Source organism: Aphis gossypii, chromosome 3 (assembly GCF_020184175.1).
Source record: "Aphis gossypii isolate Hap1 chromosome 3, ASM2018417v2, whole genome shotgun sequence".
Classification (NCBI taxonomy): domain Eukaryota; kingdom Metazoa; phylum Arthropoda; class Insecta; order Hemiptera; family Aphididae; genus Aphis; species Aphis gossypii.
Genome location: NC_065532.1, coordinates 10,315,794 through 10,335,210, shown reverse-complemented (window position 1 = coordinate 10,335,210; position 19,417 = coordinate 10,315,794). Strand labels below are relative to the sequence as shown.

General features: G+C 32.2%; 1 long non-coding RNA gene across 1 annotated transcript in view; it reads right to left on the bottom strand.

Moving 5' to 3' along the window:
* The window catches only part of LOC114127599 (uncharacterized), an 82,009-nt gene that overhangs the window by 42,287 nt on the left and 20,305 nt on the right, over positions 1-19,417 (bottom strand). Inside the window, exons 9-10 of the long non-coding RNA XR_007605325.1 lie at positions 17,030-17,504; positions 8,096-8,214 (exon numbers count right to left, since the gene is read on the bottom strand). This is a non-coding gene — a long non-coding RNA (uncharacterized LOC114127599). The remainder of the gene's footprint in view (positions 1-8,095; positions 8,215-17,029; positions 17,505-19,417) is intronic.

The window sequence follows — 19,417 nt, the reverse complement described above, 5'->3', positions numbered from 1 at the left end:
GTAAAAACTTTTGAGATTTTAACGAAAAATGTAAAAAAAGATAATACCTATATATGCGAACTTCTAATCGATATTTTTAGCGACATAACCTTTCTTACTGCAGTCATTTTAGAATAAGGGTTTAAAATTTTGAAGAGTTTGTTTAGTTAACACACATATGACATATCTTTAGCCGGTACAATGGTACAAGTCGGTTTGTCGAGCTTTTTTTAAAGGTATAGGTAGGTATTTAAACGCAAATTTTTTGCTTCCACGGTGACGAATTAAACAAAAGGTTCATGTATTGGGATTATGCAGTATAGTTATGAAAACCATATAAAAAATATGATATAATTATGTAAGTATAACAAATCGTTGATGTACGTAATATTGTAATGTGTTTATATCTCTTTGGAGGTATTGCGCAATAGTGCTAAATTTACGCGGTCCATCCCCCCCTGGGTCATCAGTTACGCTTATACATGACTAAACCGCACATCTGGGCAGCTAAGTTTCATCACATCTGAGGGATCGTTAGTTAATGATTGTCCCTCGTTTTAAATTCGAAATATATAAAGAGGTTGAGTGGGTGAGAATGATGGTACTGCGTAACCAGTAAACTGCACACTTATTATTGTTGAATATTATTGCGTGTGCTCACGTTAGCTCTTTCTCTCGAAAGATTATTAGAATTATTTTTTTAGAATTGTATAATAGGTACGAGCTATGGCAGTAAAAGAGACTCTGATTCATCACTTATGTATGAGTGGAAAGCTAAACGCGACAAGGCTTTTGGTATTAGCTGCAACCGTATCGTTTATACAAATTATTTTGTCGAGAAAATATTTAAATAAAACAATAATGTACCGCAACAAACAAGTTACGAAATGCGGCTTCCGTAATACGCGTTCGAATAGAGATAACATGTAATAGGTAATAAACCGAATTTGGTGTGAAATAAAATATATGCGTACCGATTACGTGATTACTCACGTAGGTATATAAAACGGAAGAAAATATATGTTAATGATATATGATAATAATATACACTAAACGCTGAGCCGTATTTCTTAAATCTGACAAAATGTCATTGCTTACACCTATTGTATAGGCTATATAGAATATAGAATAGTAATGAAACAATATTCCATAATTCATATACATATTCTACAGAATCATAGTCTATAATATTTTAACTATCTGGAAAATCAAACAAAAGCAACAAACCTAAAATAGTGCTATACTGTCACGTAAAGACCACGAGAACAATAAAATATATTTCAGAAAAATATACCTAAACTGTAACTTTTTTACATTTCTGCAGTCCCATCACTTATAAATTTCAAAACTTGACACGTGCCACATGAAATAAAATCCCGAATCTCCTTCGATGTACAATTATAATATTATGGATTATAAACGGGGTACACACCAAAGTAAACCGCCCTCGGTTGGATTATCGTGCGCGTGTAGTTTATTAACGTATTTCGGAAAAGAATATAGAATATTTAATTAAAAATAATTAATAGTTCTAATTTTTTTCCTCGAAGACACGAACTACTTATATCAATTTTCATATAACACACAACATTTATGAGCTTTTTAAGGGCCACCGTTAGAGAACCGCTGATACTGACGATAGACATATTTTAGGTTAGGTACATTCAATTTGTTCGTCATAGGGGGGGGGATTAAATTATAAATTAAAATTATATCTCGGTACGACGGTACCAAAATTATAGACGCATTTATCCCGAAAACCACTTCATTTATACACATTATAGGTATTTTTTAATTACACTAATGTTCAACTTGATTTCATAAATCAACTTTACAATAATTGTAATCGTAATATTGTACATGTACCATTGATCATAAATACTATTTTTATAACGATTTAACATAAGGTATAAAATGGATAACGATTAGGTTAGATCTTTATTACCTATAGGTGGTTTTACAATAATGTGTTTTTATAGGAAATCATTTTTGAGAGTTGGTTATAAAAAACCTTAACACGTTTAATGTGACATACAAATATAATATTGTACTTACACGGTTATGAATCGATAATAAAGAAATAATAAAATCAATACATTTATTACTTTTAAGAATAGTTTCTTAATTTAAAAAAATCATTTTTATTTATAAAATACATATGATGTATTATAGAATATTACGGATACAGACACACAGCTAATCTATAATATTAAGTATAATATTATGTAGAGACTCTGCATTAGCTACCATCACGCTTTACTCTGACCTGTATACTGTTTATTGTCAAACACTTAATAGTTAAAAGCATGGTGATAAATCATTAGTCAAAAAACAATTATGAGCTCGGTTTATTATAGGATTTATGAGGTTTTTTTGGGGGAGAGGGGGTACTTTTCATATTTTAAGTGCTCGTAAAAAGAAACTTACAAATAAAGGTTCAAAAAACGTACTGAATTTGAATAATGTCATACTTTAGTAACCTTATACTAAAATTGAAGGTCTCGTGATATCCTACTCGAATTAACACATTCCTTGAGGAGAGAAATATAATAATAACTCAATATCTGTTTGAAATCCAAGATCGACGTTGGACAGGATATCACGTTGCTCATAAGTATAACGATACCAAATAGTAATAGTGGTAGGTATATCATTGAATTATTTATTGAATATTAAAGAAGACAACATAAACCGTTATATTCGAAAAAAAATTCTGAGCATAGCTTAGCGTATATGTGTACACGTTTTAAGAGGATGTCACACCCGCACGTGTTAACTCCGTTTTGATACCAACGCACAACATTTGACAGAAGAATCATTTTTCACTCTGTTATTTTTAACATTATTTGTGAATTGATATTGCGATGTTATTGTTTTTTTTTTTTAAATTTTAATAATTAATTAATTATTTAATTATTTATTCAATTTACCTAATGATATTTTTCTCCACGGTCTCCAGTGCCTAGGGTTTTTTTTGTTTTGATCAAACACAATATTATATTAAATTATTAATTGATCTGGTAAACGTATCTAAACATTTCTAAAAATAACTATTTGTTTATGATCCGTTCTCACATTTATTTTGCAATAACATTAACAATTCTATTTTATTATTATTACTATTAGCTACTACCATAAACTATTATTCTAATTTAAAAATGCTAACACACGATCTCATAAGCTCATTAATTCCATAATCTTTAAAATGTAAAAAAATTAATAATGAGATTAAAAAAAGGATCTGACCATGGCAATTCCGACGTCAAAATATATAGTAACCTTGTAGCTATTCAAATTTCATTATTAAATTACCAAAAATATAATCGAATAATAAAATCATTTTTGTGAAAGGTTAACAACATATATAGGTATTCTCGTGATAAATTTGTCACTGTTTTCGATAAATTCTCGTATGATGAGTTCACAACAACAAAAAGATTCGTTAAAGCATTAGACGTGATTTTTGGATAGAATCGCTAAATCTGACGAGCTTTCGAGATCAAAACGCAATTAAATTATTAAAATTTAAAAAAACTTGTCAGATATATATGAGTATACGACGCGTTGTAGATCGTATGATATGAAAAATTCAGGCTGTGGGTTTCATCAAAAGTCGTTACTCTGTTCACAAAGCTGTATGCAGCCCCATGAGCCATAATTATGAATCCGTTTCGGGGCGTTTAAATAAATTTTCTTTTAGAGAAAGACTTAACATAGTTTTAATACGTCGTGCGTTGTACATATACGTCGAATATATTATTATAACTTCCTCACTCCTCCCTGGCTCGAAATCTGAAACTAGATGTGTACGTATATTATATGTACACTGCAGTATACTGCAGTGATAATATTATGTAGTCGTGAAATATAAAATCGTACTCGTTTTACCTGAAAACGTAATATACTTTATTGAAAAAAATAACGACGGGGTGCAACGCAACAACTGCCTATATACCCACCATTGGTACCAGCAGCTGCAACAGGTACGCCTACCTCGTTCGACCCTACAGCCGACTGTTAAGTACTGATAATTATTCGGTATACATGTAATGTGCAATTATAACGTACGTTGGCGTCGTTGGCGACACCCATTACAATAATTTATAACATAATATAACGTGTCCTGCAGTTCTAATGGTTTGCCCGTGCAGGACTCTTTATTGCTCAAAAATACCTGCGCGTTCAGACCTTACCTATATAATATGTACCGCTACGTTAATTTCTAGTTGTTTTTTCGATTTCGACTTAACAATACGCACGAAAATCGACCGTACTTATAAAACAAATTGACCGATGGCATATACGTACCTACAACAACAATAACAATAATATTTTATTGACGTCTTTAAAACGTGCCGTATGCTTTATAAATATTTTATTTTCACCATTAAAAAGCGGGTATCAATATATTATTTTATATTATCTATACATCTGCACGAATGAGATTTATAATAATTATTATTATCTAAGTACTTCTATGCAGTGGGTAATATAAAATAACGACGTTTTTCAAAAAAAAAAAAAAAAAGAATTAAAAAATTCAATAATCGCTAAAATTAAGATTTTGGTGAGATACGATAGGATACATATTACGGTGTTTAAAATTAATTTTCAAAATCCGAAATTGACAATATACGCCTCCGTCGCCGGCAGGCGTATAAGAAAATTATGTTTTATTATGCGCGGCATCGTTTATCTAACAGCAGTTATAGTAGGTAGTTATAGTAAGCGCATCGTGTGTGCCCGTTTCGTCATTTACTCGATTCCGTCTGGTCTCCGGGTATGTTTATTAATTTTTACCCACACGCAGATTGCCATCTGTGCAACGAAATCATAATAAAAACAAATGCATTCAAAACATACACGACGATAATAATAATACGCACCGCGAGGTCGTCTTCCCAAATGGGATAATATGATATTATAAAAAGTCGTTTTTTTTCCTTTCAAAGAGGTCATTTGAATATATATTACATATATTATTATACTGTTGTAAACGCGCCAAAATAATATAAATTAAAAAATAATAGAAAAAATTACGTACACACACACACTGATAAGTAGAAAGAAAAAGGAATAATAATAAAAGATCACTTTCCGTTTTCGAATAAACTACGTTGACACATTATACATACTCGCAATAATATTATGTGCGTATTGTGTATATCATTCGCGCGAATGTGATCGTCATTGACAGGGTGTCTAAGCGCGTCGAGTTTTATGTTTATTTATTAATTATTTATTATGTTTTTTTTTTTTTTTTTTAATCGATTTCAATAGCAAATAAATATAAATAAATTTAAAAAAACTAAGTACTGGTACCTTCTCGATCGCGTGGAATATTATTATTTTTTATATATATTGTATTATTTTTTTTTTTTTAAATTATTATTATTTTCAAACAGCATCTCATCTGTAATAGCTATACACAGTCGTGTATGTACGGCTGCGACGAGCCGTGTGATAGCCGTCGGACGATGAAAAACCAGTTTGGTTGTCATTCCCCAACGATCATTTTCCACCACGCACACACACACACACAAGTTCGGACGCGCGCGCGCACACAACCTACACGACCTACCAGAGATATTACCTGGTCACAGGGGGTTCAGTGACCATGTCAAGGATTTACTCGACGCACACACTATCTGGACGCTGCGAGCGAGAACCTGTTGCTTGCATGTCCGTACAGGACGACCCGTGCCCCGAACCGCCACTGCCCACCAAGTCCATCGACTCCACTGACACCGCCTCCTCCTCAGCCTCGTCCGCCTCCTCCTCCTCCTCCTCCAACACTAGAGTCGTCGTGCTCCACTCGTATAGGTACCTACTATAATACTACTACGACTACTACCTATATACAACACGACACTACCCTCTCGCGCGCCGAGCCGTGCCGGATAATAATATTATAAAATCAAAACCGGTTTTTCGACTGTTCGGTTTTAAAAAAGGAAAAAAAAAATATTGAAAGAAAAAAAAAAGTTTCACGTGTACAGTATATAGGTATATAAATGAGTGTATGTGCGCGCGCGAGCTCGCGTAAGATGAAAACTGTACAGGGTGGTGCAAGAGTCGTAGGGTCGACGACTGACGAGTGTAGGTATAGAGAGAAAAACGGCGACCCGTACGATACGACGATGACTGCGATCACTCGAAACGTCGTCGACGTCACGGCGACCTTTGGGGGGGAGGTGTTAAATTTTCGGAAATTTTCAAACGGTTTTCGAGCGCCGAGGAGATCGGTGGACCGTTTTTCCAAAGATGGTTTTCAGTGTTTTGACGAGGGTGAGCATCCCCGTTAGCGGACAATCCGCACGACGGTAGTCGGCCGAGGAAAAAATCGTTCCGAATAAAAAAGAAGCCATCGAGTCCGATACTTTAGTCCGACCCTGTTGTACGCGCGCACGCACCGCCTCGCCGCCGCCGAAGAAAATACATTACACTATTATAATGCGCTTATATTATATACGTATAAAACTCTGGCTACCGCGCTTTAAACACGTATAAGTAAACAGTAGCTACCTCCGGTTTTTTTTTTCGTTTTATTATTATTACTATCACTATTATTACTATTACTACCATTATTATTATTATTACTTTTTCTTTTTACGAATCGCCTGGCCATTAATCAATACCATTGTGTACCGCGGCAACGGCCATACGTATAATATTATTATTATTATTATTATTGTGCCTATTACACATATATCATATATATCATGTTATTATTATAAATACCGTACGCGGCCGTATATATAGGTTTATATAAACTATATCGTATAACCTGGCAGTAAAGACGAAACACCGGTCGTAAAATATAATATAGTAATATTTTTAATAAAAAATTATTTAATACGATTTATTTATTTTTTTTATTTTAATCTCCAAAACCGATGCCGTTTTTGTTAAGTATTTACCGTGTTAGTAGTCGTATTGTTGTTGTTACCCGTGTGCGATGAGAATTTGAATTTATGTCTCCGATCCGGATCGCGGAGAACGTTTAATACGATCTTATTATATAGATATATTATTTTAGGTATAATATGTTGTATACGTATATGGGACATCGAAGACACATACGCCTGTGGACGTTTCGAGAAAAACACTACTCGGCCGATTATACGTACACCGCTATCGTATTATTGTTTTTTTTTCATTTGATTTATTGTATTAATAATAGACATATAAACGGTGTATTGATATTAAAAACGACGTAAAATAACAGTATATACCTATTATACACGAAACGAGAATAACACGAGCGATGATAACATAAAATATATTATTCAGTTTTAATAGAAAAAAAAATTAATAATAATCACCGCAAGTGAAATTTTATATTTTTTTGTTGAAGAACAATAATAAATAATAATACATTACTCGCGTCGTTCAAAGCTTTTAATTATTCTGAAACTACCTTTAGTTTTATTACTATTATAGGTACGTTGCATAATAATCGTTTATTTTTGTTTACAAACTGGTATCTATCTACCTGATGTACAACACGTGGCATTAGTTATTATAATATTACCGGATTCTTTTGTTTGTGAAGAAAAAAAATATAATGTTTATTAATCGGTATTAATAGCATTAGAATTATATTACGACTTACGAGTGCATAAATAATCCTTTATAAACACGCCATTAATAACCTGTATGTGCAGTGTAATTATATGCACACACGCCTTTATAATATATAAACATTATAAACGCATACGAAAATCAATGTTTAACATTATATATTATGCAAAAGACGTGCCCAACAACTCCTTGGCGCGGTTGACTTGTTTTTTATTTTCGTTCTACGATTAAATTCTTCCCATTGTGTTTGTTATATTATTTATTGCCGCCACCCAATTCTGTGTGTTTACAAACACGAAGAACCTAGTCACCTATAATACCTAGCTATTTTTTATAAAAAAAAAAAAAAAACAGGAATTCTTCCAAATCGAATGCAACGTAAATATTGACCAGCATTCCTGGGAATCGAACGACTATCTGCGTTCGGATTGGAGGACGAGTTATGTCAACTTTAGTGATGAAAAAAGGGTTAACCCTACCCCTTCGAAAAGTAAAATAACAAATAATATATTGTAAGGAAAGACCAACAAACCTCGAATCCTTGAAGCGACCGTGTCTTCCACCCTTATAGAAGGTTTTCTATTTACGCGGCGACTCGTATAATGTTTTTTGAAAATCCTCAAAATTAACGATTCTTATTGGGTCCTGCAACTGTACAGATAAACTATTTAAGCACTAATAATTTACTTGATTTCTGTAAAATAATCTGAGCATATGACAATATATTTATCAAACTAATTAATACTTGTCGACCATTTCTACCAGTAGGAAATAAAAAATGTTAACACATTATTTTTTATATTTTATAATTATAATTAATGTCTAGTAGTCTATACTTCGGCCAAATAGATACTAATTAAGTATACTTTATTGAAATTTAACCAAAAAATTAATCTAATTAACATAATAAGTATCTATTTTTTTTTTTTTAGAAAAAAGTGTAGAGCAAGCGTAGCTTTCTCAGCGTCGTTAAAATAAAAGTAATCAACCTTGATCGAATTATACATGGCATTATGTTTAATTATTTATAGTGAAATATAAACTTGAACTACTTATAACCATCTACGGTCCAAACCTCAATTAAAAAAACATTAATACCATTTAATTAATTAAATAAAACCTAATGTAAGTATCGGAATCCTATCCCATATGTAAATATTATACTATTATTTTTTATCTGTACGATTCAACAGCTTATAGTAATAAACATTTTATAATACAAATTGTGATGACTGATAATAATTTAAATATTTTAATTAACTATCGTTTTATCTTGGAATATAAATACTTTTTTACTTTTGTACTTGACTGTTATCGAAATACGTTGGGAAGTAAATAGGTAAATACGTTTGAAATACTTGGCACAGTATAATTAAAGTGTTTACATATATTATACTAAACAAAATATTAACAAAATTTTTAATATGATTTTATGAAATGAAAACATCTACAAGACGTAGGTACTTCAGGATAATCAGATAGTTTGCACTATCTCTATAAAAATACTGAGTAACATAGGAAATTACTAAGCATTTTCATATAAATCATCTAAAAATGTAAATCATATTAAATTTAAGTGCACAAAACTATACTCAAGCCTCTAGCAAAAATGTACATTAGCATAGGTCACACATCATGTATTGTACAATCTGTACTACGATTTTACGCAAGCCATATATTATAATTTATCGTTATCGCTTTTAATGGCGTACTGACGTATTTACGGTGTAAATTCTGTTGTATTCTAAGTCCTAAAATTTTTACACAGGTGCACGTACTCTCATTGCTTGACGTATAAAAATAATATTGTGTTATGTTCGCTTTGTCCTTTTATTATAGAAGTATGAAATATTATTTAGGTGTATATTACCTAATGTTAAAATGTTGACTTGAAAATTGTTTGGTATTGTGTAACAATTTTTAACCACAGTAAATATATGTTGTAAACACATCGATACTCTGGAAAAACCACGTTATAAGTTCTAGGTGAAACACAACCCAGCACCCCAACAATTAATTAATTAAAATTTCGACTCGATGAAATTCTATAACTGACGTCGGATTTGTACATTTTTTCACAGTAGGTATACTTAGTCATAATAAATAATAATCGAAATAACATAAGTCTTACACCTTTAATAGCTAAATATTTACGTCAAAAGACTAACTATTAATATGCACAGTAGTTCAAAGTTTCAAACGTATTCTTTCAGAAAAAAAAGCACTGTTATAAAAGACTGAATGTCGACAACTTGATGATTCGGAAAAACTGGTACTGTTCACTGGAGTATGAAACAAACAAACAAATACGATTCACGACTGGTAAAGGAACGGCATTTATATACGGCGACCGTGTAATATTAAACAGACCGTACCTATATTATGTAGAACACGCGGAGTGAACGGAATAATGTAAAAATAACAAAGTAGAAGAACGGGTCCAAAAGGCCGTGTAAAAAGGGAAGATTGCCGGAGAAAAATACGATTGTCGTTACTCGTTTGTAACTAAGTCATTGAAGAATAAATAATTCAACAAAGAAATGAATTATATTGACAGGTGATTATGGTAATGTCATATATATATATATATATATGTACAGTAGGTAAAACGTCTGTCTGCGTGCACATACTGAAAAAATATTCGGATTTCTATGGGTTTGTCAAATCTTTGTACACGACTCGGGATTTTTGAATTTGTTTTTTTTCTCGTGGATTACGAGGGGAGTAAAATATAATGATCAGGTGGTTAAGCCCGCAGGCTTAAACATCTAGACCGTTTAACAGTACCTATAATAATATAAATGCTGTATAGAATAAGAAGTAGGTATACCTGCGTATACATTTTAATAAAACACAATTTAAACTTTAAAGAATAGGTAATAATAATAATCGTTTTCAGTCTGCTACATATTATATTATTATTATACTATAATAATATACACGAAGATTCCTCAAAAAGATGTCACGCTTCATGGGTTAACAACATAAAAATATAACCCCTCGAAAACTGAGAAGAATTCGAAATCGATCGATTTTGTAGACACTTAGGACATTAACACGCGACAACGTCAAAAAAAAAAAAAATACCAACTCAAAATTCTGTACACAATAATATTATATTATAATATATAGTCTGTACAAAATTAATTGTTCACTAACGATCGTAGTTTTGCTGTGCTTCTAAAGTATAATCATCATCATTATAATACGTACCTAGGACATGCGAGTTACACACTTTTCAAATTTATCGTTCAAAACGAGTTTAATTATTTTGCCAGATGTATAATACACGTAGGTCGTGTGTACTTGACGATTATTATATTCCATAATAATAATTATATATTGTCACGTAGCACGATATAATTTAATAGGTTTATAATATAAATATAATATGAAAAGAAAGATCACAGCAAAAGAAAGACAGCAACGACAAAGGTAAATAACTAGAGAACGAAAGTTTAGATATATATATATATAATAATATGTATATATTGTATAATACAAGAAAATCACGTTCGTGTGAAAAACGAAGTAGGAAAAAAAAAAAAGGAAACAAATCAAAAACGCAATACGTCGCGGAAAATCACACGGACTTGCGATAGAACGGCGGCGGGCGGGGATCGATCGTAACGACGGTTAACGATAGACAAAAACGCCGCCGAAGCTCTCGGTGGTTGTCACCCACGCCGCGGGAGCTTCGGGGCTCATCGCCGACTCAGAAACTGGTTCGATTAATCGCTCGGGTGTCCCGATTGATTATCGAACGAGTGGTGATACCTAGGCAAGGGGGTCTAGCGGGTGAGATCGCGGTATTCGTGCGACACGACCGTGTCAATATATTATTGTGCGGTAATAAGTGTGTGGCACTGCGTTATTTCGTTCGTTAAACGCCATATAGGTACTTATCTATATATGTATAATTTAATAGCCTGTTGTTTTTCATGTTTGCCATCCATTTTTCCATTCTAGTGAATAGGTAGTAATAGAAATGAGTTCTGACGCGACGCGCGTATTTACGGTCAACCACCTCCCTCTATAATATGGATATCGAGGTTGTTTTCCTCTTATACACGATGTACTCGATTTAACGTTCAATAGATTCATATCGTATATAATATCATTGACTTAATATATTTTCCATAAAAAGCTATATCTCACTACATTATCATATTTACACGTATTTTGAACTCGAGTACCCATATACATATAATTTTGTATTTGCACGTTATTCACAATTGATCACGTCATATATGATTATACAATATATTATAACATTATGCGGTTGACGAAAAACCGTGTACACGTGATTCCTTTGTCTTATAATTTTATTTTCATTTTGTTATCGTTTCTCAAGTTTTATTTTTTTGAATGAAAACGTTCGTTTTTAATTTGATGTGACTGCTCAAGTACAAATTAGTGATTTAGACGATTTAGTCCTCAAAAACACGTAGGTACATGGTTCTGTCGCGAGGAGAACGAAATAAAAAATATATTTTTTAAAAAGATACAAATATAATATTCTGTTTTTGTTATTATGAATAAATTATGTAGAAGCGAATATGTTTTCAAAAACATCTTAAATTTACCGAGAAAATGACTGTGTATGGTGATAAAATAAATCACTTTATGGTTGTGAGGACGATTGGACTGCAAATCCTCGACGCCCATGTGTTCAAAACTCGATGATACGATGCCTACTTCGGATTCGTTGCATCGTTAATCACTATTATTAGGGAGAACGTATAACGACTATATGTACACATTATAATATGTCACTCTGTTGGCACTCCCTTGGCCATATACACATATACGTTAGCGAGGTCAAGACCAATTTCCACGTGTGGTCGGAGGGTGGATATTTACTAACCACATGTGAAACGTCAGTCGAAAACCTAAAATATTGACACAAAAATATAATATATACCATATACCTACTATGATGCATATAGAGAGAGGTATATTGTATTAATACACTTAACGACTAAACTAAATCACAATAATTCCTATTCTAAAGGGTTATTTTTAAAATAGTGGTTTCGTCATGTACACAGACTACAGAGACGCAGCGTTGTTTTACTCATTATAGTATTATACACACAAAAGGCTTGATATGGTTCTTTGTATTTTTTTTTTTTTTTTACCTAACGGCTTTATCCCGTTTACACGTTTACACGTTTCAATTTTTTTTTTTTTTTTGTGGATATCTAAGGATTGTTTATAACAGTTGCGGTGTACAGAGACCGAAGCGTTCTGCGAGAGATTCACGCGTAGTTTTATAGTTTTATTACTTTATTACAAAAATAAGCATTTTATGGTATAAAAAATAGCGCAATAGTAAGTAGTATTATTATTGTCGTATATGGTGTGTAATAAATAAATCAATAGAACGACATAGCCGCCGTCAAATATAAATATATATTAAATACTATACTATTTTTACACGAATGTCTATATATAGAGCTTATAATAATATATATATGCTGTACTACATATATTTTATTATAATATAAAATATATAAACGGGCAACGGATGATATTATTTTCATTGAACGTTATTTGAATAACGTTGTTTTTTTTAAATTTTTAAGTGGCTGTACGACGATATGAATTATAAAACGTATAAATAATTTATTGTAACACTCATCTCGACTAATTGAATGGGCCATCCTGACGTTAAATACGTTCCGAAGTGATAATGTATGTTGTTACAATAACTTAAACACACACGTTTTGTATTGTTTACTGCGTTTAGCATAAAATATGAGCATTGTACCATAATTGTCTTTTCGTCTCTACGTCAAGTTTTAGTTTTTACCTCGAAATTGGTCATTATGCGTATTTATATGTATGACCTGCTATGTTATAAATGTTTTAATACATAATCTGTAAATATTATTTATGGAACTCTAAAAACAAATTCATTTTGGACTAACACTGCATAAGTAAGGTAAATGCAATGCAATGCTTATGATCAAAATGAAGTAAAAGGGTGACTTCTTTCATTTTAGTAATTCTCCACGCTCCTCACTATTTTTATTTTGTTTAAAACTACATTTATCCTCATAACAAATATACCAGAACCTATTAAACCAAAAAACACAGGAACTAATTCTATTAGTTTACTACCATCCACCGCTTGTGGCCATTGATGGATACATACTATATTACGGGTATACGTATATGTTGATACATAGATTAGTCTAAATGTTAAATATATAAGTTTATATTGTTCTGGAATGTGTCTGGAATGCGAGATTTCTATAAATATTTTGGGTGCTTGAGTAGCAATAGTAGCATCTAGAAAAATTTATAGGATGCATTTATCAAAATTCTAAAATGTAGTCCAAATTTTTATACTAAATGATTGTTAAATTATATTGTTCTGTTTTAAATTATAAATTTATAATTGATGTTATGATTAAAAAATCAAAAGTTACAATGAAAAATATTTACTAGACATGCGATTGAATAAGTGCTAAGACGTACATGTAACGTACATTTTTCAAGAAGACAATATTTTCGTTGAGACAATTTTTTTTATTCGATAGAAAAAATGAACACGTCTAAAAGGCTATATACACGCGAATGGGTACCGATACTGATTATGACGAATAACATAATATAAACCGCGCCTTTGTCAAGAGAAGAGGCGGCGTTACAGTAAGTATATGTATATACATGATATCAAAACACACGATCGCCACCTGCGGGATTCGACATAAATATTATTAACTCGTTGTAAGAAAAAAAATTTTCCAAACCGAAATATATTTTTTCAGCACACCTCGTGGAGTTACGTTTGTATTATAGGTATCTATACGTAATCGCACGGTGTGTTGACGTCATCTTTTTGTGTAAGACGGCGCTCGCGGACAACACATCTCGATGGAAATTCCGCCGCAAACACGCCTAGAAATCGCACGAACGACCTGCGGACGTACTCGGGCCACAGGGTGTGTGCAAAAAGTCGAGATTTTCTCGTTTCGATTAAATAACGAGGTAACGGGAAAACGCGTTGGGCCACCCTGTATGATAGACGTATGTATACGCGCGCCATAGCTGCGTAGTTGGATCTCTGGTCATTATCGCGAAGCGGTTTCACTGCAGAGCGCAGATACATATATACTACTTTGTAAGCAGATAAACACACACACGCGCATAAATATAATATACATATATATATATGTGTATAATACGAGCTCGAGGGATAGTCCATTATATAAATCGTTCGGACGCGAGTGATGTAAAGTTTTATAAACCTTCTGCTGAGGTCAACGCTGACCGTTGAACCTATAGCAGCAGCACCAGCAGCAGCAACAACATAGCAGTATTGCTATTATTATATTATTATATACGTCGTACGCGTATTAATATATTATATACGTATACAGCGAACGGGCGTTAATAATTCGTTTTTATTTATTTTTTATTTTATTTTATATTATTATTATTTTTTTCCACGCACATTTGCCAAGCCATTATAATCGCGATCAACACACACGATCTCGCAGCAGTGTCTATTTTATACACGTGTGTGTGTGTGTGTGTGTGTGTGTGTACAACACGTGTATAAATGCGTGTGTCCGTCCTACGAGATCGACTTGTGCGTGCGTGCGCTGTGCGTGCGTACGTGCGTGTGTGAGTGTGTTTACTTCCAACCACGTTATACATTATTATTATTATTATGTATTATATACATGTGTGTTTTCCGAAGCCACTTCGAGGTGAATGTCCTAGTCCAGTGTGTGGCATTAACCTCCTGGCGGCATATAATCCCCTGCTCCTACTCCTCGTCGTCCTCAGTCCTATATCGTCCTTTATTTTTATACGCACATTCGTCCTGCGTTCGTCGTCATCATCGCCACCACCACCACCGCCGCCGCCGCCGCCGCATTACTACGACTAATCCTACTACTATACCATTACAGATACTATAATACTACTACGACTACTACTACTACTACTACTACTACTACTACTACGACTTTATATATACGTATATATAATAATAACGATAATAAGACGAGTTTATATAAACAAATAAATCTGGCCGATGAAAAAAAAAACAGGACAACGAAACTTGCTGGCCAGGGACATAATATACTATAGCGACTCTAACTACGCATTAAAGAAATAGTGTGATGCGTACACTGCAGATGAATAATTCACCAGCATCGTCGTCGTCGCGTGTACCGCTATATACAGCAGCAGCAGCGGTCGTAAACCGTTTAATTAATCGTTTGTAATGGTTTATTTGGGTTTTCATTAAAAAATACACAAACACGCGTTTCGTTTTTTAATACCTATACACCTACCTATAATAATAATTATATAATGACGAATACTGCGACCGTTGAAATACTCTTTCACGAATTTTACTTCGTCTTAAAAGGGACGTCGATGGACACGGTGATGGACGATGGCGGTTTATTATATACCGTGGACAATAATAATACGTACCTATATATAGTATATTGTATACACTATGTGCGTATTGTCCACGGTTTAATTAATAAATCATTTTACGACGTGTTTATTTATCTCCCTATTATATAGTTATTAACTGTACCGTGTTGTGTTAAATTATATTATATATGTATTACAAACTGTACACTTATTATACAAACGATATTGTTCGTCGTATAATAAACGATAAATATACGACGTATAATATACGTATTGATTTCAAACGGTTTGATGCAGCTGCGCAATAGGTAGTGTAAATTTCGTTTTGTGTGTACGATGATATTTAAGGGAATATATCTGCGGGGCATCGCCATCAAAATCTGTGAGGAAATTGGTAATAATAATAATTTTTCTCTGACCAATTTTTATTTTGAACCGTGAATTCGATCCGTATTCGCCGATTTTGAGTTTAATAAAAATTAAAGTGTCCGTAGAATTTCAAAATTCAGCGCCAAAACACCGACGTTTTGTTTTTCTCTGCGCAAAACAATACACTGCGGGGTCAACGAAATCATCACGACGTGCCGCCGAAGAAAATACGTGACGAGTATGCTGTATTACGACGGTCGGAACGCGTATGACCACTGTATACTAACGATCAGAATTAATCAATGATCTTTAAAAAACAATAGCGAGGTAGCAAAAAATGATGGGTGTAAGACGTTATAAAACTAAATATCATAACAACAACAAACAATTATGTATAATAGGTCGCCTACGCTGACATCTGAAGAAGAAGAACTCGACTTCAACGAGTTGAAAAACTCGAGTACAGAACAAATATACAAACTATTTTACATAATATATCACAGGACAGTGGCCCATGGGTGATATACCGGTGGAAGAATTACATTTTTTTTAAACTCATCTCTTGATACAAGGGACTCCCCCTCTACGCCCCACATTAATCAACTTCATGAATTCATATTTTGTAACAGCTATATTCTTTTTTTTTTATTGTATTTGATCTTATACTATATATAGATACAATGAAACAAACCTAAAAACCTGAGATCCGTTCACAAAGCGTGGGGGGCATATACATCCATCGCCCCCTCAATTACGTCACAGCCGTTTCACGAGACACAGCTCTCATCATCAGTCATCGTGTTATCTTATATGTTCGGGGCGTAAAACTTTCCAAACTTCAAAACAAACACAAAAGAAATAGTGACCTCGAAAAATATTATATGGTTTTGGAGACTGCATCGCTTGTGCGGAGAACACACCATCATCTAGACTTGTAAACAAACGCATAAAGTTTTATTTTTTATGATATTATATAATAATGGTTTAAACCTATCGTACCATATGTAACAAGTGTTTCTGCCTAGTATACATAAAATACATTATGTATATATACCTACCTATATTTTTAATTATTAACAAAACTGTGGAATTAATGCATTTCTGCGTGTTTCATTCGAATTTTTGTTGACGGAGTAATTTGGATCGACATTTTTTCATACGGGTATCTGTAATTAAAAAAAAAACAATCTGTTTTAATTTTAAGCTGTATGTTTTTCACATTTTATGGTTTTTAGAACACATATTTCCGCAACTTTTAGTTGCATGTTCCAATGCTCGATTATTTTAACAGTATATAGTTATTTAGTAAATTCAAAGTTGTGATTTGAATACTTAATATAGATTATAGGTATAATCGATATGGATATAGAAATGTAATATAATATATTGCTGTTTTCCAAAATTATATTCAACATCGAGCAAACACACAAAAATATTTATTATTTCTTTATAATTTATTATTATGGCTGATTTATATAATATGTGTTTTGATTTTTAAAATAGACTCATATACTGCTGTGACGCAACTAAAAAAAAAAAATGTCCAGTTAGGGTTACATACATTATACTGGTTTAGAACCGTAATATCATAGCCGATAAAACTCGAATACCAACATGTAGAAATACGTTTGATATTACTCATTATACTTCTAAATTTATAACACATTTTATGGTCTTGGTTTGAATATATAACTCATTCCTTTCAGGCTTCGAGACACGCGTAACTGTAGTATTGCGTACCTATACATGTATAATGTCATGATGTGTGCCGTGTGGTATATGCCTATTGAGAAAAACAAATCAATTCCTAATGAATATTTAGCTGTTAACTTTCCTCGAATTGCGAGCGTATAGTGTTCTAATAATTATTTAAACATTGACAGATACATTGATATTTGATATTATACCTATACGAAAAATTTCGTTACTGTTCCAATTACATAACATTATTATAAATTATGATATGAAATAAGAAACAAAGAAAAAGTTATAATATGTTTCACAAATTTTTATTATATTATTAGCTAGGTGTTTATTCCGATTTTGACCGAGCAAAAATTAAAAAAAAACATAAAATATAGCGCTGTATCTTGGTTTTAGTTTAAATGAGCATTTCATAGAGTGATGGATTAGATACAGCAATTGGTATATTTTCGGACATAATCCAATAACTACTCTCTAAACTTAATGTTGTAAAAATCAAATTAATAGTTGTTGAATCTATTAGCATATGGCACTTTTTTTGTACATTTTAATAACGAAATAATAAATTAAATATTATTTTATTTAATTTAAAAAAAAAAATGACACTCAGCAATTAATGAAGTTGGCTATAGTTTATACCACATTTAAAATTTTTTTTTGTGTGTTATCTTATCAACGGAAATCCAAAAATAAAACATTATTTGATTTTGGTAAGTCAATAAACGTAATTTATGGGCGTGGCTAATCATCACATCCTGTGAGTCACCTGATTCACCAAACTGTATGGTTAAAACAATAATATAATTAATACCCACCTTCGCCCCAGACACTCATGGTATCTATTGATATGAATTTTATTGAGATTGGTTAGGACGTTTAGGTAATGTCATGCGGATTAACGCGTTCAAACATGCAAACTACAAGACCAAATATCATTGCTTTCAATTGTAAATCTTCCATTGAAATAATAATCTAATATATTTTTTAAGCTGATTTATTAATTTATATAATATATACTTGTTTTTGTTCTATCTTAGTTGTAATAAAGTAGTACCTATTTATATACATATAAAAGTTAAATTTAAAAAAAAATTGTGAATAATTTTTCAACTGATGGACTTGTGTGAATATTTACGTATACAGTAAATGATATAGTGGTGTATACCTACTTCTTTTGTATAGGTGTATGATAAAAATTACAAAAACTTATTTTAAGTGATCACTTATTCATATACGCAATATAATATAATATACCTGATAGTTCCCTCGTCAAAATGTCAAAGAAATATAATAGTACCTAAAAAAATATGATGTCTTGACGTGATATAAAGCTCTGTCGATTTAACGCATGTGATCGATGATGAACGATTGAACA